A 17,163-nucleotide genomic window follows, 5' to 3' on the forward strand; every position below is an offset into this window, starting at 1 on the left:
GTATACACATCCCCGGTGAGCCGAGAATTTCACTTTCCGAAATCCCGTTCGATTCGTTCGAGTTGTCGCTGACACGCGTAGATCTGCGACAACAGTATCGATAGTAGATAAATCCAGAGTCCAGTGTTACAGGGGCAAAAGTTCACGGAGATTAATACAGTACTCGAAGGATTACGAGAAAAGTGGTTATAAGTATTAATACACTGGAAATAAATCCGCGCCCTCTTTCTCCGGAGAAAGTTCGAAGAAACTGGATTAACCTAGGAACAGAGATCCTTGACGAGGAAAAAGAAATGGCTGTCAGAATCTTCGATACAAAGTCAGAAATTGTTTTTTCTGAAAAGAAGGACGAAGGGTGATGTGAAGAATGTTACTGCACTGTTTCGTTTGTTAATTCTTACTCTGTACGTCAGAAATTAAGCATAAAAGAGAAGTGAACATTGATGATTTGATTAGAGAATAAAGAATGCTTCCTTTAAATTTTGTATTTTGTATTTTGCATTGGAAATAAATCCGCGTCCTTTTTCTCTGGAGAAAGTTTGAAGAAACTGGATTAACCTTGCAACAGAGATCCTTGACGAGAAAAAAGAAACGGCTGGGAAAACTTCCAGCAGTGATGATGAAAGAATAAAGATAACAATGAGTAAAAAAAAAACGATTTTTACTGTCTTCTAATCTATTTGTTAGAATCACGGTTTTTTATCTTATCGCTTTTAATATAAATGATAAGTTTGGTTTGTAATATGAACGTCTATGTCAGCAATAAAAAAATTGCATCGCACGAAGGAAGCCAGCATTAAAATATGTAATTATATTTGTTTCTACATCCCAATTACATTTGTACAGACGATTCTGTAAATCGTGAACATTTACTACAAATCTTTACGAACGAACGTTGCAGATTATAGCTTTTTTGCTTATTAACGTGACTTAATGAAACAAATGATTTTATACGTGAAGACATTAAATTTAACACAAAGTTTTTGAACTTCTGTTCACGTATTCATTAATTCAGTCGATTGACTCTTTGTTCTATGATTCCTTTTAGAACTCTGCTTCATGAAACTACTTCATCGTTGATAATTTATCGGAAAAGATTAATTTACATTCAAAGTAAATCCTCAGATTTGTCGAATTCAGTTTTAAACTCTCACCACGAACCTGACACGATATTGTAGCATATAGGGTTAAATTATCACATTAAATTCAACCAAATGTTAACCGATCGATTAACTATCAAAAGCAAAGAGAAAATACAAAAAAGAAATACAATGTAAATCGATGCATGAAACAGTCGCGGTAACTTCCTAATTCGTTATCGATTCTCGATGTTAATAATGCCCTTGTTAACGGTGTAATCTCTATTAAGATGGCTACGAGCCTTTGCTACTCGGTTAAAACTTAATCCGACCACTTACCGCTCGCTAATCGACGCACCGAGCAATGACGTCACGCTAGGATTTATTCGATATTTACTTGAGATTTTCCGGGGGATAACGTAATTTGACGCTAAGACTGTCGTTCGTGAAAAACAGAAAGCGAGTCTATAAATTTCAGCGTCTCGAATTAGAAACAGACGAATTACACCCACACGTTGTATTTTCGCACGATAAATACGTTCCGTTTCAAGAAGATTTCTGCACCAAATTATACTGCACCTATGGGATAATTTTTACATTACTTTAATTTCTAAAAATGAAAGATAAACAAAACTTTTTTTCAAGTAATCACAATGTATTGACAGGCAATTTATAGATAACGAAGGAGAATGTGTTTCAGATAACCAGTTTTGTTTATCTTTATTTTAAAAAATAAAATAAATATGAATGACTGCATTATTTATGGGATGACCCAATGCAATAAACCATATGAGAATTCGTGTTACAATTTCGGTGGTTGGTTGAATCGAATTAAGTTGTGTAAAAAGGAAATATATGTTTGTCTGACTCGTGTTAAACAAATCGTGTAAAAAGGATATCGATTTTTTTCTAATTCCTCATAAATTAAATAGACCGTGAAAAGAGGAAGATAGTTCATGTTAAACCAAAATCGAAATAATCGTTAAATAAAACTCAAATGCTCGCTAAGTGGCGCTTCTACGGCGTGAAGAGTTCACTTGCGACTGCATGCTCATAATTACTGTGAAACGATGCTTGAGATTTGTCGTACACCGTTCTTTCACGTTTCAGTTTCCCCGCGTAGAAACTTCAGAACTTCTGAACCAGAAGGTACTCGCGGGCTTATCCGAGTTCCAAACACGAGAGGAAGAAACTCGCGTGCCAAATGGAATGTTCGAGTAGTTAAACGACTAGATAAAATTGAAATCACGTATAAGAATTTTCAGTTTGCTCGAACTTCTGGACGATATTGTTATCTGATTAAAATAATAATGTTATTATCTAACTTTTAGAGTCTAGCCTTCGAGTTAAATTAACTTATTTTAAAGTTGTATTTTCATGAAAAATAATATTTATACTAAATTAAGAAATTTTCTTCAATACCAACGTATAAATCAATATCAATGTATGAACCACCATTTTAGTTTAGAAGCCTAGTCATTAAGACGAATTAAATTATCTTAAAGTTGCATCTTCTTGAGAAATCACATTTTTACTAAATTAAACATTTTTCTTCGATATTAATCTACAAATCACCATTTTAATTAATATTTCAAAGGGGGTAAATAAGTTACTTGCAATATTTTCTAATTTATGTAGAAATTATTGTATCCACGAACGAGCATGTACGTTCTTCGAATAAATATTCAAGGTGTCGGAATATTCTAGTTAATTGATTTTCTGTAATATTGATTTTTGCGTCTGTGGCAAATGAATGTAGAATATTCCAAATGTCCCGATGTTACTGCACGGTGACGAAAGAATGTTTTAGACAGTGTGCGATTTGATTTGAAGTGATTGCTTTACTGCAAGTCGTGCATTAAAAATACTGTTTATACAAATAAAATTCTCTTTCTTCCACACTAATGATCTAGAAAATTTTCCGATGAATAAATTTTACACGTTTTTCTGTGTACTGTAATGTATCCAGTAGGAAGTATGCACGAAACCGAATAAAAATTCTTTTCCAAACTAACAAAATGGAGATTCTACATTGGTTTAAAACGGTTATCCATCATGTCAGAATTAATATGAATGAACGAAACACTATTTAAATTTCCTAACATTTCACTTAAAATGTATTTGCGTATCCCACGAATGCACGCCGCATTACAGAGCACTCTTTTGAGAATTAGTTTTCATGGAGCGAACTCCAGTTTATGAACTGACAACCCTATGGGAAATGAATGCTTGCATAAAATCCGTCCGGCTACAATGTATTTTCGATAGGGAATATCGATCGATCGTAAAATCAGGGGAAACCATAATCTGTGGGAAAAAAGAGGAAATTCAATATTCTACCACGCGAGAAACAGATTTTATACGCGTCGCGTATAATAAAAATACGTAGGTGTCTAGAAAAAGAATCTCTGATACAAAGTCAAAAATTGTATTTTTTGTGAAAAGGACGGAGTATGATGTAAAGAATGTTTCTACAATGTTTCGTTTGTTAATTGTTACTCTGTACGTCAGAAATTAAGCATAAAAGAGAAGCGAACATTGACGATTTAATTAAAGAATAAAGAATGCGTCGTTTAAATTTTGTATTTAATTATTTTTGTAATAAATTACTTTCTAATTATTTAAAAAGCAAGAGTGATAAAGAGTAAGAAATCACTTTTTAATTATTAAATTATTCTTTTCATTTTTCAATTTGAAAGAAATTTGTTTTTCCGTTGTACTCTAAAATTTACAAAATGTAACATAGAGCTTTATTCCAGACAATGTTGGAAAACTTAATTAAAATAGCAATGACAAATAAGTAATTAATCGTTATTCAAGTTATTGAAGGATTTATAAATTCGATTGTTATTTATTATTTAAGAATGACGAATATATTAAGTATTCGTTATTCCTAAATAACAATCAGATTAAGTTTATTCAGTCTTTCGAATAAGTTTCGTTTAGAACTGCAATTAAACCTTTTTCACTTTAGACTTTTTAAAGTTTCAGACACATGATGGCATAATACTATTAGCAAATGAAACATTCCCTCTTTTTTTTCAAATTGGTTTTCCTCTCAAATATCCTTGGACTTAATCGAGCCTCAATTAATCTCATTCTGCCTGCGACGGTTCGATATTTCCTGGTCTGACAGACCTGTCTCGATTCATCCAATATCGAGCACACTCAAGTGCTTCTTATTAAAACCGCTTGAAATTGCTCTATCCGATAGAATACCTAAACTTTCGCGAAGAAGATTTTTCTTTGAAAAATATTCCACTTAAGTATTTCAATCCTGAGAATCAATCTTTGAACGGTGACCTTTGAACGGTAAAGTTCTTTCGTACGTTGCACACAAGAATTTGACTGGAGCTTCCGAGTACATCGATAATCAAATTTTTTAACGTGTCCAGACACATGGAATTTTGATATTTGAGTTTCTTTTATTGTTTCGATACAAATAAGTAACGATTATGAATTTGAAGAAATTATAGCGATAATTAACATATAATAGTAAATATATGAAAAATACACAAGCTTCCATATCTCCATTGGCAGGTCACAACATCAAATTTCGAAATGTTTTATAAGGAAATTTTAATTTAGGAATTTATAAAACGGAAAACTTTCGACACAAATAACATTAATTAAATTTCGAATATTGAACTTAATTCTAAAAGAGTTATAATTAAATATTATTCTACGATTATGAGATTCTGACGTTTCTTTTGTGGAAAAAGAAAGTTTTTAATCAAAACTGTGATGTTCTTTAAAGTATAAGATTCGTTGTTGCAAGGACAAAGTAGAAATCATATAAATATTCACGTTAGATATAAACGATAGCTCATAACAATAAAACACCAAGCATATTTGATCAAAATGAAGTTTCAAAGTTATTTCATTTTCAGTTTTGCCAAATGAACAATGGCTTAGCTGATAAGAGCACTCAGTAAATTCAATGTTAGTTTAACAGAAATATTTCTCATGCACCTGTATTCAACAAATTAAGCTAAGTGTCATTGTTGTTTCGATGGTCTGTCAAAAGCATGGGAACTGAAGTAATTTGTAAAATACGAAAATAAAGATGAAAGCAGTTTTTCTCTCTAACGATGCTTGTCTCTGATGATGTCGGCGTCGACAACGATTCGGGCTGCGTGTGACGCGTATCGATTAAAAAGTTCATTGCTCATGTGTGGCTGTCGGCGAAACTCGGTACAATGTCACAGCTGACAGCGAGATAATTGAGTAATAGAGCTGAACAGAACAACAAAACAACTTTTCGTCTGCAGCGGACACCTATTAACTCGTTTATGCCAAATTTTGTTTCCTTGTAATTACTGTTTTAACTCAATTTTCATTTCTTATTTCCCACCTTCAAATTTCCCAATTTTCCCAAATTTCCAATCGAACATTTCGATTTTTAATGTTCAATGTTCAATTATTAGTTCTCAGCTCTCAGCACTTAGAACTCGGTTCTCAATTTTTCCGATTTTCTTAACATTAATACGATGACCTTCGAATAAAAAATTATTCAAAAGTATCAGTTACATTAATTTGTTCGGCTAAATGGTAGCGCAAGGAGTTAATTACCATCAAGTAATGAAATAAAACCAAAAGACATCTGTTTTCAAGTTACTCGCGTAAAACAGAAGCTGTCCAAAGATGCGGAACTTCGCAGTACCGTATAACAATACTGCAAAAATTCCTATGTTGGTTCAATACCTAGTTAAGCATATTTGGAATTTCAACGCGGTGTTCTTACAAAATCGCGACGATTCAAAATTACGTCACATTGTTGCAGCGAAGGAGCGATATAAAGTTCCCTATATAATCAAGTTCGAAAATTACTGTATGCATCCACATGATTGCCACTTTGCTAGCGCGTCAGTTCACTACTGATTATATTTATTCATGAGAATATGCATAAATATTCATAGTGACGCGATATTAATTTCATCGAATATTTCGAAATAAATTGGTAGTTAGGAAATCGACTTTCAAAAATTGATTAGTTGCACACGTGTACCATGAAAAAATGAATTACTGTTCCGATAAAAAAGAATTCAAGTTTAAAATTGAATTTATATTATTGTAATGTTACACTGTAATAACAGTATCATTATAATTAATATGTATCGTTATGAAACGATTCGAATTATTGTTATTAAGATACATTGTTCTATTATAAGTAGAAACTAAAACTAAAGATTAAAGACTGATAATACATCAGCAATATGTCATCCTAGAATTATAATACCTCGTCGATAAAGGATGAAGCATAATCGCAAAAGAGATCATAGGTCAGAGGGTTAAACCTTGCTAAACTGATTTTCATTACTCACAATTAGAAACGGCGTAAAGAATCGGATTGTAACTGATGCACAACGAAAAGAGGATTGCCAGTAATTCGACGTTTAACAGGCGATTTTATTTTAATACTAACAGCTCGGATTAATCTTCGTAGGCAGTACGTGCGAGGTACGAAAAGATAATCAACGTGGATTATCCTTCGCTCGTGTCGCCAACGATTTCATAAACACTGCATGGGTCGATGCTCATTTACCACGTGTCCGTGTCGGGTACACGTGAAATTAGCAGAATCCGGATAACGCACGAAATATCCTTTCACCGTTCCACGCGTCTGTGCGTCCAGCCGCAAAATAATCCGAGCCTCTCTGGGAAATGATTTTCACCTGATGATAAAACGCATCGCGATCCATCGAAAGGACGAATCCTCGTCTCCGGGAATTATATTCTGCTTTATTTATGGTGCAACGGGAAGTTGAGCTCGGATACATTTCATCCCAACCGAGAAATTTTTCCGCGGAAAGATACCTTTGAAAAGCATCGGAAAAAGATTTTATTTATTGCTTACGTATACCTCACTGTAATTAAAGCAGAAAGAGAGAAAGGGGGCGTTCCCTTGTTTCAACGGGTTCTTTGTGTTCTTTGTTTTGCTTGAAACGTAAACTGCAATCAACGCAGTCTGCTTCTGTTTGAAATTATCAAAGAATGTTTTCCGTTAAAAATGGCACTTGACGTTTCTGTGCGCAACATCGGCTGAAAATTAGAGACTGCAAATATTTGCCAACATTTATGAAGTGTACCGGGAGGTAGTCGATTAGTAGAATATTTATAGAACGTACTGTTGAATAAATTATCTAGGTGCAGTGCGCGACAAAAGTATCACGCCTAACAATTAATTTAATTTAATTTTATATAATTTGATATAATTTGATATAATTTCATTTAATTTGACATAATGCTTGAAAATTAGAAAGGTCGTTAAGCATGCAATTTTTTTGCCACGGACTGTAGCAGTAACTGTTATATCAAACGATTCTTTAAGCTGGAAAAAATGGAAATTTATTATCTTTAATCGATGCAATGAGCCGCAAATAATTTCCTTCGGTGAAATCAATTTCCGACTATAAAAGGAAATAAAATCACACGTGAGTAACGATCGAATAATAATTTAAAATTTCCGACAAGCTGCGTGGATGCATAATTCAAACAATAGAGAGAAAGCGTTGTTTTACACATATTAAATTCTGCACGACCGTTCTGTTAAAAAGTTGTACGAAGCTACAACGCGTAAATGAAATGAATAATTGAATCTAAACTATTTTTAACATTCTGTGCGACCTCTAAAACACCGGAAGCCTCTTTAAACTGGCCATTTCTTTAAGCCACTTAAACGAGCCTGCTTCGTCTTCGTGTCACTTTTTATTATGTTCCAAGATAAATTTTTTAAGAAAAGATGAGAAATTACGTTACAAGCTATGGAAATCAGACCCCCATTGTGTCATTCTAGAACAGATTCGTGTTCACGGAAATTATGAATTTGCAGGAACAAGAATCTCATTCAAGGTGTCCTATTTTAACAATAACTCGACTAGCACCATAACCAGTCAAATAATTGGTCACAAAACAACAGTAAACAAGTTAAACAATAAATTTGTTCGTGGAAACAGGAAGGACCGTATTAAACTTTACTATGTATTTATTAAAATTCAAAATTATAATTAATTTCTTCTACATAAACGAAAAGCTGTCGTTAGGAAAAATTGAATGCTAACAATTTTATATTAACAATCAAATGGGAAGGCAATAAAAAATGTATTCATCGATGGTTTAAAATTGGACACCCTGTACAACTCGATAGTATCGATATAACAACGCAATTATCTGTTGCGGGAATTAATAGAGTTCGCTGGATACTGTATGTACACATATTTTTAAAACAGTTACCTCTGTTTACCTTTTTTAGCTGTTGTCATGCGTAGCGAGAAAAAAGAAACTTTGGTTTCGGTAAACGGGATTGTATATTCAACGACGATGAAAATAACTGCGGCGTGACGCGCGAGAAAGGTGGAAAGTTTTATGAACGTCCGTAATTCAGAACTGTAACAGAAGATGGAAAACTATTTTATTTTTCATGTAACTTTTCCCACTTTCGTGCCGCGGTGTCAAATGTTTGAAACGACTGCCGCGCGACGGGGAAAATAACATTTATTCTCCGTGTAAAAATAAAATTACGTGTTGTCGGGGCGGTCATCGAAATTTATTGGAATTTATGTTGAATATTATCAAATCTAGATAATGTTTTTGAAATAGCAAAATTCTTAAAGCTTTAATTTTTATAAATAGGCTATAAATAGGAGGCTTCGGAAATATTGCACTCTTCGCTTATAATGCGGAAGTCTGATATTTATTATGTCAAATGGTATTACAAGAGTTAATGTAAAACGAAAAAGAAAGAAAGAAAGTTTGGTTATTCGTTCGTGAAATTTGCTTTCGCGTGAAATGAATCGATTCGAATGAATAAGTAACAGCTTAATATAAATGAAAATTCGTAGTCATCGATAAATTTTGTTTTATCGTTACAGGAAATTCGAACTCACGATTCCTTTCAATGCTGTAAACTGCACTTTCCTCAGAAAGATACCGCAGCATAATATACGTTGGAATTTGAAATGCAAATAGTGAAGACTGTCAAGCTTACGGATCTTTATTCCGTAGCCCTACCACCTACTACCTGCACCGATCAATTGCATGCTTTCAACAGGATACGCAATGTGCATCCTCAAACAAGGAAAAATTCTGAATCAAACATGTATCCTTTTAAAATACCATTTATTATTAGGTTGTTGCGTCAGTTTCAGGGATTGAGAAGGTTCTGGAAATAACTGTTTGAAACTGTTATATATTGTTCTATTGAGATAATGAGTCGAGCACTTTTCACGCGCAAAATACCACGAGCGTGGAACGAAGCATTTTTTAATTTCTCGAAATTATAATATTTTCCTCGATCCAGTAAATCTAAACAAAATATTAGAAAAATAAAACTGAAACGAGTCAATGGGTTACTAAATGTATTGTCGTAGTTTACAATTTCTTATAACAATATCCATAGGATTAATTTCATTTTCATTATGTAAAATATAGGGTTATGGTCGTCACGAATATGTGAACGGTAGCGAACGTGTTGAATCGCTTTATGTGAACGTTCGAGGCGTCGAGGTTCTTCCCTCGCGTGTTCTGTGTAACTGTTTAACACTAGAACTACAGCACCAGTCAAAATGACTGCTTTCGATTGTTTTGTTTCACAATTATTGATATCTTAGAAGCATTGAATATTCGAAATGATCTTGAAAATAAATAGCTTTGACTATAATGAATGTCTGAGGAAACCGAAAATAATCTATTGTTAGAATTTTTATAGGGACTACATATCAGTCGTATTAAATCCTCGGTAGTCCTAGTGTTAAATATATAAATATTTTGTTTCGTTACCTTATGTTTCATTAATCGCCTACTACACTTATTAAGATAACAAAATATAATCAGTTCTGAAGAATTAGCATTAAAGAATAAATGCTTTGAACATCGACGTGTGTTTTGAATATTTCTAATAGATTCGTAGAACCTAGGCATTTCGTTTAGTCTTTAAAAATTTCATTGAAATAATCATTTCTATTATTGAATCGAAACACTTATTACGTTGAATACAATAAATATCGGTAAACCTAGTGTTTAAAAAGCTCTGCTCTCGAATGAGTTAAAACTCCACTACAAATTGCAGTTAGATTTTACAATATACTACACAAGAAATATAGATCTATAAAAATTGTCTCGCATACCGTAAGATTTTCAAAAATTCACCAACGAAGCTCCCAACTGGGCTGCCGCAGAAACTGCGCAGCCTCAAAATTCCAAATAAAATTTTGTTTCTCCGCTATTAAATTATGCAAATTCTCTGAGCAGGAGAAAAAGTAGTTCTGCGTTCCTGTCTTCGTAGATCCCTACAGAGTTACAAGCTCGCGAATTTGCCCTAACGAAATTACACTGGTACGGAGTAAGCACCGTTCCCTTAAGCGAGCCGCCCGAAAGTTTCGCGGGGTGAAACTTGTTTGTCAAACAAGTTCCAATCCATGCGCCGAGAGATTTTAATGGCTTCGGAAACTCGAGGAGTCTTTTTCAAATCTCGCTGTGTGCCGGGAAGAAGTCGAGCGGCGCGAAGGAATTGCAATCCTCATTTCCATTGAAAACGTAATTCTGTAAATACACCGACCGACCGACCGACCGACTGTACCACAGATTTCGTATCCTTCGATCGATATCACGGGGAAATAAAGCGAAAGTCAGCCCTATAGGTCTCATTCCACTCGAACGGCTTCGTTATTCGAATGCAAATGAAATTGTCTCTCGATATCTGATAACAGGGATACTACGACTGTTAGTAGAGTATTTTGAATTCGAAACTTCGTTATCCCTTCTTTTTTTCAAATAAATATAGCTATGTGTACTTGTTACACAGGGTGTCCTATTTTTATCTGTGAAATATATTTTAATGAGATATATTCAGTAAATGATGATAAGTTATGTTTAGTAATAGATAAATTAATGAATTAATGATAAATTAGTAATAAGATATATTTATTATAGAGAGTATCACGTTTTTATCTATGAAATATATTTATTAATAAGTAAATGAATAAATTAATGATAGTATATATTTATTGTACAAGATGTTCCATTTTAATTTATAAATGGAATTATGGATCAAATGGATCTTTTTTTGTTTTGAGAGGACAGTAATTTGGTATACTTAATTTAGATTTAGGTTATGTAACTTTTTTGCATCTATCGATCCAGCAGGAAACTGCAAAAAAGTGTTAACCTGTATACATCGAAAACCCATCAAAATGGAAAAAATTGCGTTTGAGACATTTTTTAAATCCCGAATAGTTCCTGAATACGAAATTGATCACCTCTCTTTTGTTTTAAATGAATACGACTGCACAGTCGCTGAAAAATATCGAATCGCTTTCATCATTCAGTTTGAAATCAAAAAATAAAAGAACTCCTCTTTTATTAAAACCGATTTTCAAATAAAAATGAAACTCACGTTAATCGTCGCTTGAATCGAGTGCAATCATTTCTATATAATAAAAAGTTAATCTAAATTGTATATTTTTATCAATTCGGTTCATGTAATATTAATAACAGTATACAGCAATATTAATTTACAAAAATGCATTTTGTTTCACTAGCTTCAGTGCACGTTTAATTTAGTACTAGGAAATTAAAATCTATCATATCACCCTGCGACTAATGTCGTCTCTTATCTTACTTTACAATATGTTATTATACTTCCATTTCGCAAATAGGATTAAAAAAATAATGGGAAAATACGGAAGATCGTACACGACGATGTCCAATACGTTAGCAGTTAAGAGAAATATAGGTATTAATTTTCTACACTGGAAGTTGCCACAAAACAAAAACTAGAGAAAAGTTTTAAAATTTTCCCTTTAATAGAAAATTAAATAATCATCGCAGAATGTATTCTTCTTCATCGTTATAGGTATAGCTTTAATCTAAACAATATGTGAAATATATAAAATAGTATAACTTTCAAGTAATTTTGATTATTATTGCAAGTTTTCCATGGCCAAAAGAATGTTTGTTATTTCGTGATGCCGCGTCCAATAATAAGGGAATTTACTTTAACCTTCGCACGGCGCATGCAGGTTCATTTTGACCCAACTGTGTATACTACAATATCGAAATATATACAAAATTTATATGTCATAATCATACGATACGTACAACTATTTTATATACTAATTGCTCTTAATAAATATTATATTACATATACTCGGTTGACAAGAAAGTAATTTCGGTTTTTCAGTGTGAAATAAAACTCAATTTTTAATCTTTTCAGTTGTAAACAAAATTACACGGAACTTGCTTCTAGAGTAACCTAAAAGTGTCAACACATTGCGCACCGGCTAATTTTCAGAAAACTGAATTCTGCGGATGGCAATTTTCACTGAGGTCGACTTATATCACTATACATAGAAAAACTTAGATATCATATTCTTATGTAATATATTTTAAATAGATAATCAATTCGAATTAAATTTTATTTTTTTTTCAATACTCTGCTAATTAGCGAAGTTGCATAGCTAAGTGTCTTTATATAAAAACGAGATTTCTCGTTACCAGTACACAATGTGTCAACAACCAAATCCCAAAAGAAAAAAATTATAACATTGACAAGAAACTAACGAAACGAGCATAACTCTATCTATTTGTGCAAACAAAAATTACAATGTTATATACATGTTTGTAACATTTCGAACAAATATTCTTTGAACACCGCGAATAACAAATGTGTATGTTACTTTGACCCTACATTCCGCTGTCAACTGTCGAAGCATCCGTCTTCAGAGATTTAAATGTGCAAAGTTAAATGCCAATGAAACGCTTTCACAGTACAATCTTAAGAAATTCAAAGATTGGAGTTATTCGATTTGGCCAATGAGTAACTCGCTTATAAAATGACCCGACATTTCAGAACGAACAGTATAACATTTGATATTTCACCGTGAAAAAACGTTACCTCAGGTAGTATACATCAGTTTGCTACATTGAAGGAATACGAAGGGTCTCGCCAGTAACAGATGCTTTTCCCATCTCAAAAGAAAAACGGGGATCCGGTGAATTGGTCTATTCGAGAAACGACGGTCGTAAGAGCGATAGCGTTCGAAGCCTTTTGCTATCATCAGCACGACCGATGTCACTTCTCCGATGATTTATTGCCAGTTCATTTTTATATTTATTTCCCTGCCGGTGTCGTTTCCGCACCCCTTTCCTTCCCTTTACCGCGACCCCTGATCTGGCATTCGTTTTACGATTATTACCTCGCTCGAGGAAAAATATCGTTTTACTTGCTCCAAGATTTATCCGCAGGAAAGAAAGTGATTTGCGAGCAACAATAATACCGCCACGCGAGTAACGGAAGGATGATAAGTTCAGGAAGGATACCTGTTCCCTGGGTCTTAAGTAAGTTTCTTGCGCCTGGGAAGGGATGTTTTTGTTACAAAATATTAGCTCGGTGCATATGAAACGTCGGATTTTGCAGAAAATGCTGAAACGATCTGGTTTCACAAGAAAATTGCTTCTTCTCTGTATCCTTGAACCGAAGGAACTGATTGCATAATACAGAATTATGGAAAGTATGCGTAATTCTTTTATATCATGTCGAAATCAAAACATTTTAAGAATAAGTAAATCTTGTAAAAATTCATCTGAATATCCTGCTATGATGTCAATACAAATGTTTCAACGAAATGTATTCCTTTTCTGAAAAATTCTGAATTCCTAGAATTAATTAATTTTGAAGACAATCGTTATGAACTGTTTCGATTAGCTCAAAGCCACAATAAATTATCTCATAAAATAGAAAATTATTCTCACTGAACCGTTGATTCGATCGAACATAAGATTACTCTCCTTTCACATTCAACAGAACGAACGTGAAATATTCTATAAGAAATTGTATTTCTTACATTTTCTATATTTCAAAAGTAGATATTAATTTTCTCACAAAATCAAAGGTGTCCATGTTACTGTCACGCGAAGTTCAAAAACGTTTAATCGCAAAATTTTCGCGTACTGCCAAGATTGATTATCTAAATTCGAAAAAGGCGAAAGGGACATAAAATTTCTATATTCAAGGTGTACGTCGCGCTTCCGACGTGATAATTTATTACACATGAAAATCATGGATCCCGATTAGGACAGTTTACACAGTACACTCGATAAGCGGTATTGATTCGCTGTGAAAATTGTCCTGCTACGTGGTTTTGTTATCAGAATATTGTACCATCAGGTTGGATAACCTTCCAACATCTACCACCATTATTTCTATGTGTTCGCGTACGATGTGACATCGGAATGATCGAGCGAGGCGATTCGCGGCAACCGAAGGATTTTTGAGGGACGACGAGAACCGGAGATTGAAAAGGTTTCGAAGATAACTGCTTGAAAATTTCATATATCCGACAGAAACAGGTATGGGGAACCGACGTAAAGTCATAACCGTTGTTCGGTAAATCGGTTTTGGTTCAGGTTCGTTAGAACCGACATATTATCGGTCCTATATCGGTTCTATAATTGTTATTTTTCAGTTCTGTACTTTGATCCTGCGTTTCTTTCAAAATCAGAAACTAACAGGTGTAGAACCGACATGAAATTGATTTAGAACCGATTTAAAATCGATCCAAAACGTGGAAAAAATATTATAAGAAACGAACAAACTTTCTGATCCCATAATAAAACGGTTTAAAACAGTTGAACTTTATTATGAAAGTTGCGAAATTTGAGGTAGGCTTGAGAGAATTAAAATAGAAAAAGTTTTCTATCGTTTAAGAAACTTTTACAATTATTATAGAGTGGTTTTCCGTGAATGTGTAGGTAGTAATGTTAATCAAATTCTAAATAAGACAACAGTTGGAAATTATTATACTTCGAAGAAATTTTACTTTGATATTTGGTAGTTTTAATAGTCCGTTTAAATAGTGATAATAAAACAATAATACTCATCGATTTGTAATCAGTACTTCATTCATTCTTAATAACATCAATTGCTTAGAATACACATGAATACAGCCTTATCATTCAAACAATCTACTACATATTACAGCGAACAGACCAATGAAAATTACGCCGACATAAAAAAGTAGGTTAATTAAATATTAAATGTTAAGATGAAATAACACTCAAGTTTATTCAGAAACATCTAGTAATGCCTATATAAAATATCGTGAATTTTGAAATCTGTAAAATTTTCGTTATACAGTTGATACTATTGTTGTGTAAAGATATCTAAACTAATAAAAACAATAAATTTGTTTATTATTTGCTACAAACGAGAATATGTAGTATTAATCGGTAATTTTCAGATTTCCATACTCGGCGATAGAATTCACGTCCACACATAAAAGTTAAGAATACAAAAAGTTATTGCGACAAGTTAACAATAACACTTACTCGGTTAAATTGATCGCAGGATCAAGAAGCAGCGATCGATCTATGCAAACCAGAAACACCAACGACTTCAGTCACTCCGGACAGCTGTTGGCGTCAAGGAAAAGCAAATAGGGTGCACAATTCCCGGCGACTAACAAGAGGTGTTGACGCTTGGTTCTCAAAATCGTAAGAAAATAAATGTAAACAAATCTGCGGTGATTTTACAATCTCACCAAAAGAACACCAAGAAATCCCACAAAGCAAGGACACAATCAGTGTCTCCGATTAGAAAATTTTCGGTCGAAGGATCGGGGAAAAAAGTTCGGTTCCGTCTGTTTCGAGCCGAAAAATTGTGATAAAACAAAATGATCTTATTTAAATTTCGTTCGTTTTCGTTTGAGATTGGAATTGATTGAATTGGTGAACGGAAGCGGACTTCCGGCGTCGATCGGAGCGAATGACAATGGCGGTTGCTCGCGTCGCGGCGCGCTAACAACTGAACGCGTTCGGCCGCTGCTCGGTCGTCACCGTTCGGAGCCGGCAGACCGCGTGGGGTCGCGTGGAGAAGGGCGAAAATGACAACACGGGCTGAGTGAAAGGGTGGCGTGGAAGGACAAGGAAAGAAGGCGTCTGATATATTTGGAACCTTTTATAGTTTGGAACAATTTATACAATTGTTTCGAATTTGGACTTTCAAAGTCAATCCTTCACGATTGTATTAATCTTGTATAGATATTAAGTTTTGAAGTTTGCAATAATACAATAAAATAGTGGAAGGGTCGCGTGGAAGGACAAGGAAAGAAGGCGTCTGATATATTTTGAACCTTTTATAGTTTGGAACAATTTATACAATTGTTTCGAATTTGGACTTTCAAAGTTAATCCTTCACGATTGTATTAATCTTGTATAGATATTAAGTTTTGAAGTTTGCAATAATACAATAAAATAGTGAAAGGGTCACGTGGAAGGACAAGGAAAGAAGGCGTCTGATTTATTTTGAACCTTTTATAGTTTGGAACAATTTATACAATTATTTCGAATTTGGACTTTCAAAGTCAATCCTTCACGATTGTATTAATCTTGTATAGATATTAAGTTTATAACTTGTTTTGAAATTTGCAATAATACAATAAACTAGTGAAAGGGTCGCGTGAAGAGATAAGGAAAGAGTGGCTGATGGGAACAACTTATAGAATTTTTTAAAATTTGGACTTTCAAATTAGTCTATAGATAATAATACCAATATGATAATATAATAAATGAATGGCTTGGAATAATAGTGGTCTATGTATTACTTCTGAACTGTTCAGAGAAAATAAGACTAATATTACAAAGATATTAATTATTATTATGTAATCATTCATATTAGTAATTCTTTGGTAGCGATCACTGATGATTATTAATATTAGTAATTAGTCTAACTACTATTACTGAATTGTTAAGAAAAAGAAGCATTTGTTACATGTTTCTGGGTTAATTAAATACTAAAATAAAACTCACTGACTCTGTCTCTTCAACAAACATACCACACAATCGCCGAAAATCAAAACACTCCTGCCTCGTTAAAAAAATAGAATTTCGAATAAAAATAAAATGTACGTTTAGCGCCACTTCAGCTGCGTACAATAATTTTCGAATCATAAAAAGATCATTTGAATTGCAGAATTTTTATAAATTTAAAGTATTCTATTTGATTTCAATAGAAATACACAGCAATATTAATTTACGTAGAATTTATTCGTTTCTATAAAGTACAATATAACGTTATGCCTTAAATGTG

General features: G+C 33.4%; 1 protein-coding gene across 5 annotated transcripts in view; it reads right to left on the reverse strand.

Moving 5' to 3' along the window:
- The window catches only part of Sytbeta (Synaptotagmin beta), a 229,780-nt gene that overhangs the window by 129,440 nt on the left and 83,177 nt on the right, over window positions 1-17,163 (reverse strand). For 3 of the 5 annotated variants that reach the window (XM_031978896.2, XM_031978897.2, XM_076368488.1), the window contains exon 1: window positions 15,405-15,864. The exons of 1 other annotated variant lie outside the window; for it this stretch is intronic. The gene's annotated coding sequence lies outside the window, so the exon portion shown is untranslated. Of the gene's footprint in view, window positions 1-15,404; window positions 15,865-17,163 lie in introns of those variants that run through there. One more of the 5 variants, XM_031978895.2, reaches the window with a different exon arrangement.

This window comes from Nomia melanderi, chromosome 6, assembly GCF_051020985.1.
Source record: "Nomia melanderi isolate GNS246 chromosome 6, iyNomMela1, whole genome shotgun sequence".
In the NCBI taxonomy this organism is placed as follows: Eukaryota; Metazoa; Arthropoda; class Insecta; order Hymenoptera; family Halictidae; genus Nomia; species Nomia melanderi.